Consider the following 10,526-nt stretch of genomic DNA (forward strand, 5'->3'; position numbering starts at 1 on the left):
ACAACAACCAGCTATTACTACAACACATGTGCACAAAATAATCACAGAACGTGCTGCTTAAAATATAAGAGTTTACTTCTTTACCATCACTGATTAACACCAATGCTGTCCACGTGTTCACTGAGGGGTTTGTTTGCCCATTTCGTGGAGCTTCAATGATTATTAAATGGATTACCTTCAATTCAGCAATTAAATCATCAATAAATTATATTGTTATATTCAGTTATTCAGCGATTTCAACATTCGTTGCCTTAATGGAAGACTATGAGACTTCTTTAACCCTTGAAATGAGAAATAAAGAGTTGTGTCTTCCTATATTGTTCATTTCATTATCAATTAAATAGTCACAACATTAAGTGTTTGTTCAGGGCGGTCTTAAACAAAAGTTCAAATTCATGTATTTTGCTCCTCTATTAGAGACTTCATTATTTATGTATTTTTTTTTAGGTAAAAGACACACAAAATCACACAGAAAATCAGTTTATATACAAACAAGTTTTATGAAAAAATTGTTTGAACTAACATGAACTAACAGAATCAGAATGTGAGGAATCCTGATTCTGGTTTTCAGGAAAAAAAGAATTTTTTTTTACAAAAAGTAAAAACATTTTAGAAAAGTTCGACAACTTAAATAAATAAACAAATGATGAGGAATGTCTCTTTACTAAAGAAATATAACAGAATGTACAAAATATATATATATAAAAAATATATATATTTGCATTGACCGTGCATTTAACACCCAGAGACCGAGGGCAGAGAGAAGACGTTGTAGTTTATCAACACAAAACATTTAACAACAGAAACAATCAACCAACCGTCTCCATGAACCGACACTGTAGAAAAATAAAGCTTTACCTGAAGAGGGGAGCAGACATATTCAAAAAAACATATCTTTTCCGACTCCTGATCTGCAGCTTTTCAAACTCAAGGCACTCTGAACACGAACCCTCGACGAGTGTCGAGCCTCTACGAGGAACTGCTCCGTCCCCCGTGAACAGCAGGGGGTCACTGTGGAGCACACAAAAAAAATAAACTCTACCCAGCAGCCAAACGCTGACCAATCAGAGGCTCTGCTGGCTGGGGGAGGAGTCAGGTGTGATGGGGTTGGCAGCGTTGGCGGCGTCGGCGGCGTCCGTGCGCTGCCCGTCGCTGCCAGTCACCCACGTGTGGAGGAGGATCTGCTCCAGGGTTGGCCGGTCTGACGGCTGCTGGCTCAGGCACCAGCCAATCAGCTGCTGGCACTCTGAAGTAAAAACAAACAAGGAGGAGATGAAGAACACTCATCTCTGGTTTTGTTCCGACTTCGATGTAAAAACCTGGTCGCGTGATCTCGTCACGCTCCGGCTCACCTGAGGAGACGTCGCGTCTGAAGTAGATCCGTCCTCTCAGGATCTCCTTGTCCTGTTGGAAGGGGATGTCCCCGCACACCATGTCGTACAGCAGCACGCCGAGAGACCACACTGTGGCCGAGCGACCGTGGTACAGACGGAACCGGATCCACTCCGGAGGACCATACACCAGCGTGCCTGGAGGGAGGAGAGTTACATCACTACAGGTACAGTGTGTGTCAGAGTGGAGCAGGAAGTGACGGATCACCATCGTGCGGGAAAATACTCCCGGAGACGCTGACGACATTACAGAACCGGTGCATGATGGGACGGTAGTCACTGACCCAAAACACCTTCCCAATATTTTAAAACGTCTAGATTTTCAGAAACAATCCCCACAGCTCTTCAGATTCTCTCAGCTGATCGGACTCACCATTGAACTCGGTGAAAGCCTCGTCTTTGAGGAGGGCCCCCGAGCCGAAGTCGATCAGTTTGAGCTGCCCGGTCCTCAGGTCCACCAGCAGGTTCTCGTCCTTGATGTCCTGGCTCAGCTCGGGACGCTCCATCACCATCAGCCAGCCGTCCGCCTGCTCCCACCAGTCCAGCAGACGCACCACGCCGCCGAACGCCCCGCCCACTTTCTTCAACATCACCACCTCCAGAGGAACCACAGCGCCACACTGAGGAAGAAACGGATCATCAGCTCGCTGTGCATGAATTAAAATGCATGCAATTACTAAATGTGGGACTAATTAGTCTTTTGTGCTGGTAAATAATGCGTTTTAATTGTTCATTGTTGTCATCTTGTACACGGGCATTTTTCATAAAAGGATGAATGAACTAACATAGTAGCTGAAGTGGTGGTTAAACTGACAGGAAGTTGTTATACAACAGTTATATCTGCATGTATGATCTCACCAGAGAGCCCCACCCCGTCACTCTGTCTCTGCACACGTGCTTCACAGCAACCTGCATGTAAACAAACGCCATCAACACACCGTACAGTTATAACATACTATATAAGAGGGTAGATGATGGTTATCTGTAAAAACACATCATAAACTGCCATAATATCAATCTCTGACTGTTAACAGTCACACAAAGCTCTTTGTTTTTCTTCAATATTGAATTAAAAAGCATTCCCCCACCAGTTTTTGGATAATTTCATAAAAATATGATCAATCATGTAACTATTACCGTTTCCTCAAAGAGAATAAAGCGAAGTAACACGATTGATTTTCACTATAAGAGGAAGTGTAAGCGTCACAGACCACGTTTCTTTGTGAAAACAAAGACCACATGCCAGGCACACCCGGGATGAGTCAAGTTACACAGCTGACATGAGGGGAAACCGGAAGTAAGGTGGAATAGTCACCGCCTTCCAAATAAAAGCCAAACCATAATGCGCAGTTGGTTTTCACACATGGGAATTTACCTCGGTGTTTTGGTTCTGAACAATAAATATATGAAGAGAAAATTAAATGAAGTAAGAAAAACATCACAAAATAGAAATGTAGGTAAATAAGAAAGTAGAATATGGGAAAAAAAAACTAATATATGTGAAATATATCTGTTATCTACAACAGCTAGGATAATCGGAAGATGTTTTAGTTTTAGTCAATTTACAATTCAAATAACTTTTGCTAATATTTTGTAACGCTTTAGTGCTGCTTTTATTTTTGAAGGCAGAAACCGGAAGCCCAGCCGCCTGCGGTGTGTGTAGCTTGACGCGTGCTCGCCCAGCAGCGGCCATGTGCTGTGGGACCAAAAAAAAAGCGGCTCTTTGCGCTCTTCTTACCGGCAGCCCGTCGGAGAGGCGCGCGGCCGAGTAGACGGTGCCGAACCCCCCCCCTGCCGAGCACCGAGCCCAGTCGGTACAGCTTCTCAAACGGCTGCTTCTCCTCCGCTTTGACTAAAGAATAAATACAAACTAGAAAATGCATTTCCTGCTAAAAATGCGTTGGAATGCTGAAAGCTGAAATGAATTGCAAAAACATTGCTGAAAATACAGAAATGAGAGACTACCTGTCTGAAAAATGTTGAAGCCCGAAAGCATTTAAACTGCACTGCTGAAAACCCTTCTATTGAAACGTCTAACTATGGTGTCTGTAGCAGAAAGTATGAGAAAGAAGAAGGCTTTGAACGTTGAAGAAGTTTAACAGGATTTGAAGATTTTCTCCATAGATATCCCATTCAAAACAAATTGCAAAAAGCTTAATATTATAAATAGTTTAAAGATTACAAATATGAAGTCATATCACCCTCTCCTGAAAGAGCTGAACATTTTGATATTCTAACGGTTTCTGTGGCTTAAACAATGTCAGCAGTAGTGATATTTGTAGTAGTAGTAGTAGAAGTTGTAGTTGTAGTAGAAGTATTATCATTAGTAGAAGTACTAGTAGCATTAGAATAAGTACTAGTAGTAGCAGTAGTGATATTTGTAGTAGGAGTAGTAGTAGTAGTAGTAGAAGTATTATTAGTAGTAGAAGTATTAGTAATTAGAAGAAGTAGTAGAAGTAGTAGTATCAGTTGTCGTAGTAATAGCTGTAGTAGTGGTCGTAGTATTTAATATAACAGTAGTAGTAGTCGTAGTAGTAGTAGTTGTAATGGCAGTATTTGAAGTAGCAGTAATAGCAGTAGTAGTAGTACTATAGCAGTCCTACTAATAGCTGTAGTAGTATTAGTACTGGTAGTAGCATGAATAGCAGTAGTAGTAGTAGCAGTTGTAGTATAAGTAATTGTAGTGGTAGGAATAGCAGTAGTGGTAGTAATAATATTGATAGTAGCAGTAATAGTAGTAGTAGTAGCAACAGCAAAAGTTGGAGTTGTAGTAGTAGTAGTATTAGCAGTAGTAGTAATACTAGAAATATTAGCAGCAGTAGTAGTAGTTGTCACAGTATTAATAACAGCATTAATTATTTCAACAAAAAAGCCTCATTTTGAGCTTAATGTTTAAATACAGTTAATCCATGGGGCTTTTATTTTGAAAGAGTTGGGCTGGGTGGGGGAGAGAGGAGGAGAGGACACAGAATCGGAATGTATGAAACACACAAACAGAGGTTATTAAATGACAGGATTCATTCACAGAAAGGGAGAGAGAGAGACAGGCAGACAGACAGACAGATGGACTGAGTGTGTAGAGAGAGAAAGACAGACAGACACAGAGAGAGAGAGAGAGAGAGAGAGAGAGAGAGAGAGAGTGTGTGTGTGTGTGTGTTACTGGTTCCCACGGTGACGACGCAGCGGTTGGAGAGTCAATGAGTCTGTGTGTTTATAAACATCAGTAATTAGCTCAAGCACGAACACCTGGCAGCCTGGCAGCCTTTTCATGAGAAAAAGACTGGAAAACACCTGTCAAACAAAACCACAAACCCCCATAACCATACCCCCTATTTTTCCAATATTAATACTGGAGCGCAAGGATGACTTGAAGAACAGATCATGCGAAAATTGGATCTGTAGTGTAAAAAAAAGTGGCTTCAATGGCGATTTAGAAATGGGGTACGGTTGTCTGTGTAAGACTTTTTTGAAGTACGTTTTAACATTGGGGTCTATGGAGGAGAAAGTTGGTTTTCCTCTCAATTAAAGGCTTTTGTTCCAAATGTGTAAATATGTGGGATTCCACAGTCATTTGTCTACGACAAGGACAAGATTAGCTACGTTTCCATCCAAAAATTATGCATGAAGAGTGAAAATTGAGGAGTTAGTGGCAAAAGACAAATATTTTTTTCACATGAATCTCAAGCTCCTCTTCACTCTAGCGGTGACATCACGCACTCTAAGCTGCGCAATACACACCCATTATAAAAGCAGAAAAGGACTGAAAAACACATAAAAGCAAAATTGCTACAGTTCAAAAAGTGTAAAAGATATCAAAATGATTATAACATACAATGATTGATCAGGGTTTTCTCAACATTCAAAAGTTTAAATGGTGTCTGTAGCTGAAAGTATGAGGAAGTAGAAGGATTTGAAAGTTGAAGAAGTTTAAGAGGATTTAAAAATATTCGCCATAGACATCCCATTCAAAAAATAGGTTGCAAAAAGCTTCATAATTCAAAAAGTTGAAAGATTGAAAATATGAAGAGACATAGCACACATGAGCTGAAAGAGCTGAACATTTACATAGTTGAACGGTTTCTGTAGCTTAAAAACTGAAGAAGAAGAAGAGTTTCAAGCGCGACGGAAGAAATAGTGGAATAAAGATTCGAAGAACAATACTTAAAATGCTGAATCAGCATGGCTGTCATAGACTGCATCATATATGATGAAGAGGCCCAGATGGTGTATATGTGGCACAACAAGTCATATGTCGTTCAGAAAGTACAATAATTGTTTGGGTGTAATGTAAGTTAAGAGAGTTTACTATGTTTCCTATGTGTTTATGAGGAGGAAGTGTTAATTGTAGTTAAAATTGAGGGTACAGCGTTATTTATCATCAGCTACATGTTAGGCAGTAGATCCAGTGGATCGCCAGTAGGTGTCAGTGTTGCGACATAAGCAGTGTCTGTGACGGAGAGCCACACTGAAGTCTCGCGAGGATGAGAATCTCTGTACAGGATAGAAGTAGAACGCGCTGTGGAGCGACTGTACACCTAAATGTATATTTTTGTATGTTACAGAGCACTTTCATTAAATGTGTAGCACCAGATTGAGCCTGTGTGACGTCATTCTGTGCACGCTACATATAGTGCTGGGTCACGTGGTGCAATTCTCCTGAAACTTGGTGTGCGTGTTAGTATGAAGCCAGAGCAGGTGTGTGTCAAGTTTGGTGGCTTTAGCTTGTTCCTATGGCATGGGTGTCATGTGGGCATGAATGATTTGATAGCAAGGGTGTGTTCTGGAGGCTAAGCAAAAACCCTACAGATGGCCATACTGAGCAATTTACTGAGGAGCATGGGGGAATGAATGCCTTCAAGGCTGGAGCGACTGCCCCCCGATTCCTCTACTTCAGGGCGGGGCGGTTCCACGCCATTTCAGCAGGTAGCAGCAGCAGATAACAGGCAAACAGTTTGCCTCTCCCCGAATTGCATGATGAAATACCGTATCTAAATGGCTCTTTTTCCTTCCTTTTCTTTTTTCTAGATATGACTCGCACAAAGATGGTTCACGCTTGCCCTCTCTGTCAGAAAGTATGTGCGGCCATGCCCCACCATCTGAAAAATGAAAGGCCACCTCGAGCTGGACCGTGGTGCTCGGGAGCTACAACAAAAGGCAGCCAAATATCAGGTGACGGTGATGCATCTGGCGCAGTTGAGAGCCTCGAACCCTGCCGTCCCCATGCACACGGAGATGGACTTGAGTCCAGAACATGAGCACGATGAGGAGGCGGTGGAGGAGGATGAGGAGACGGAGGAGGCGGTGGAGGAACCCCGTGATAGCGGGATTTTGGAGGCCAGCAGGCTAATGGAGCAGTCTAACATCTTCTGAAGTAAAAACACAGTGACATCTGATGAAACTATTACAAATACATAAAATATAGGGATTGAGGTGGAGACGAGGAGTTACCTGATAAACTATTTAAAGTACAAAGAATATACAGATTGAGATGCATACAAGTAAACATTTTAAATGTACGTCCTAATCACTCTTGACAAGTTCAACAGTAGACGGGGGATATGTGGCTACAAATGGGAGGTCAGAGGTCCCTGCTGTAGCTTGAGTTTGCTCAAAGGGCCTGTGACATTTTCTAAGAGAGGTCCTAGAGTGCCCTCTGCTGGCCAGAGCTAGGAACAGCAGAATCAAACTGCTGTCTGTCAAAAGTCCTACTGCGTGCTTCGCGTGGAAGCTTGTCTTATAGAGCAGAGCAAGGGTGTCTGCCCCGTAAAGAACCCTTCTACGTCCAGCGTGTGACTTTCAGGGAACCTGTCACCCGTAAAAGCGGTGGTGCCCAGGAAGTCACAACAGAGGTGAAATTGCTGGTCGATTTCACTCTTGATTGAGTCACTGTGATTGTTCAGAGTGACTAGAAATGTGCATTCTAAACATTTAGAATGTCTAGATAGCCCATGTCTAGTTAACAAATGTACGATTGATCCTCAATAAACGTTTCAGAGAGCAGGTATGAATTTGTCACACACTTGCCCATGGCAGCATAGTCACGTGCCTTACGGGTTTGGTGAGCGAAACTCTAGGCTCTAGGCTATCAAGAAAAGAAAGAGGACAGGAGTGGGGTTGTATTGAAGACCAACTCTGACTGGATGATCTGTGAAACCTGACACTCTGAGTTGAAGAGACCACCACCTGACCTGGGAGTGTCTAAGAGTGTCGGAGAAAGTACAAAAAAATGAAATGCAAAGATTTTTTTTTCGGTTTCATACTACAATATCAACAAGGCCATCTTTCCATCTACATGGACTGGAGAGGGAACGATGAAAATGTGAAAAGGAGTGTGCAGGATGGCGAGAGAGGAAAAGTATGATGGCATGGAAGAGAGGGGAAGGATAAAGGTATGAAGAGACATGAAATAACGTCAGAACGAAAACAATCTATCACATCTGTCTTTTCTCTGATAATGATCAACAAGTATGCCCAACAAATGGAAATGCTTGAGAAAAATGGTTGCTAATCTATTTCTGGTCAAAACAACTCAAGTCAAAACCTCTAGCATCCCTAAAACATGGGGGGAAATAATGAAAGTGATAAGAATATTAACATTTACGTTATCTCATCATTGTTTGTTCTTTAAATTTCCATGATGACAGCGGGCTCACTTTGAGGGTCACGTTGCCCCCCTGAGCTGCTCAGCCAATCAGAGTATGGGGTTTGGTAAAGCTTCTCAGAACGGCCCACCTCTGGCCTGTCGACACTCATCTTCAGACACGGTAAAAGCAGGTCCCTCTCTCTCTGTGTTTACCTCCGTTACTTTTAATGGAAATTGAATGAAAAAAAGTGTGACACCTCTCTGCAATTAGCGCAATCATTTGCGCCCTGTCAGTTATGTGAACTGATACAGTAGTGTGTCAGTGGAATTATTCATTAGAATTAGTTGCTTCGCCTGGTTTAAGTGTTTGAACCGTCAAAGTTCTCCTGTTTTGTCACGCTTTTAGAAAGTTTGGACTTTAAAAAGGCATTACATGTTTACCCCAAACGTTTGCGCTGATTCAAGACGGGGGGAGGAGGAGGGGGGGCTGCGCCATTGTTAGAGGTGTTAGAGGAGGTTGCTGATTCATGAAGCATATCGGGTCAGAGTTAGGTAAGGGTGTGATAACCACCATGACTGAATCGGTTTCCTATCACAGACAATCTTTCTGCTTTGACCGTGTTTCTCCAAACTTTATTCTTTCCAGATTGCTCAAGTGAAGAGAAGACAATGGCAGAAGAAACTAAGAAGTAAGATTTGGTTGTGTCGTTAATGTTCCCTTCAGTGGATTTCTCTGCATTTTGAGTTGAAGAATTCCTTATTTCAATGTTAATGAAATGTTCATTTCAATAATAATTCAATGTCCAACCTTTTGTCATCATCTTGAAGGTCCCCACAGGTGGAACATCTGGGTCATCACCAACACCAGAGGATGGACTTTCAGGGGATAATATCTCTGTGTTGCTCTCAAAGTCCAGGCTTGTTTCCTATAAGGGAAAAACAAAACAATATAAAGCACTGGCAGTAGTTATTGTTATACATTGAAGAAGGATATGAAACCCTTGTAGTTTTAAGTAAAGGTACATGATAACAACACAGCGGTGAATGTATGGTTGGGACCATGTTTGCCAGTTTTTCCCATGTGATGAAAATATGACAACCTAACTCATTCTGATACAAACTGTACATTATAAAAAAGTGAATGGGCTGCAAACAAGCAGATATCAAGAGTAGATACATGCTGCAAGTTCCAAATGCAGTAGATTTTCCCATTAGTAACAATGGCAAAGTAAAATGTGAGGCGCTGCCCAGGTGTAGACATTGTAGCCAAATGTTAGGTTTGGTGAATGCATATAGCTTGCACACAACCACTAATGAATTATTTTGTCTCAAAACACCCACAACTCAAATATAGTGCAATCTCATTGTAGCTGCACATATAGATGGGGCTCTACCCAATGTCATTTTTTGACATTTGTTTGAGGTTTACGGATGAAGCTCAGAATGTCTGTCATCTGCTTATGTCGTCATCACCCAAAAAATGTATTTCTCAAACAAAATTGTCATTGAATGAAGTGATTCATCAAATGAAATGAGGTAGTCCTTTTTATTAAATGAACTTCCTTGAATGAAAATAACTTTTGTTCACAAAATGACATAACAATAGGTGCAGAGTGCCGTGGTGCTTGCTGTCAATGAGAGAGAGAGTGACAGAGAGAGGGGAAGGGAAGGTAAAAGGTGGACTATTGCATGCAATGTTCCTTTAACTTTCTTTTGCTATACTGAATAGTTTGAAGCTTTTAAGCATCATTCATAACGTTGACACTCAAGTTACTAATATTAATAACTTACAGAAACATTGAATGCAATAGTACACCTTTCACCTTCTTTCTCACTCACACACACACAGCGAGTGACGCAGTCCTCATCTCTGTAATTGTCCAGTCCAAAACTCAAAATTGATTGAAAAAAGAACATGTTTTATTGAACAAACTATTGTGCATCAATCCATATTTTTTGGAGTTAAGGCTTTCGCTTTTGATTATACGCAAATCTTTTATTTGCGTATAATAGTTGTGTAGAATGGAGTTTGGAGTTTGTAAAAATGTGTTAGATTGTACGTTTTACCCAGATTCATATTCATAAATTGTACACATGCATAAATGGACTTTTTTCAACGATAAATGCTACAGCGGACCCGAATTCGGGTCCGTCGGGCTTAAACACAATGAATGAATAGACATGCAAAAAAAAAAAAGCAGTGGAGAATTCAAATGTTGATTTAGAATTTGCCTATCATCTTTTATGATTGAAGATTTGAAGCTTCCAACTCTACAGTACAGCCAGCAAGTAATCGTTTCTGATTACCTGGGTGGATACTTGCATTGCAACTGGCAAGTAACAATAACAGGGTGAAGTAAACTATTAGGAGGCCTGTCATTAGGGACAGGACCAGTTCAAAGGGTTTGTTTGACACTTACCAAGCTCGTGGAAGCTGCAAGTGGCTCAGATGAAAGTTCTGATAGTGATGAGATCTCCCCATCTTTGTTTGGACTTCCTGAGGGCTAAAACAGCAGGGAGAGAGGCAGATACAGAGGACACATGTATTAGCA

The 10,526-nt window shown here is 41.4% G+C and overlaps 1 pseudogene; it reads right to left on the reverse strand.

The window, feature by feature from the left end:
• Positions 1–522: 522 nt before the first annotated feature.
• Positions 523–9,036, reverse strand: LOC137868513 (serine/threonine-protein kinase pim-3-like; annotated as a pseudogene).
• Between the last annotated feature and the right edge of the window lie 1,490 nt (positions 9,037–10,526).

The sequence above is a fragment of the Cebidichthys violaceus genome, unplaced genomic scaffold, assembly GCF_023349555.1.
Source record: "Cebidichthys violaceus isolate CVI_PGR_0920_01 unplaced genomic scaffold, fCebVio1.0.p SCAF_114, whole genome shotgun sequence".
Classification (NCBI taxonomy): Eukaryota; Metazoa; Chordata; class Actinopteri; order Perciformes; family Stichaeidae; genus Cebidichthys; species Cebidichthys violaceus.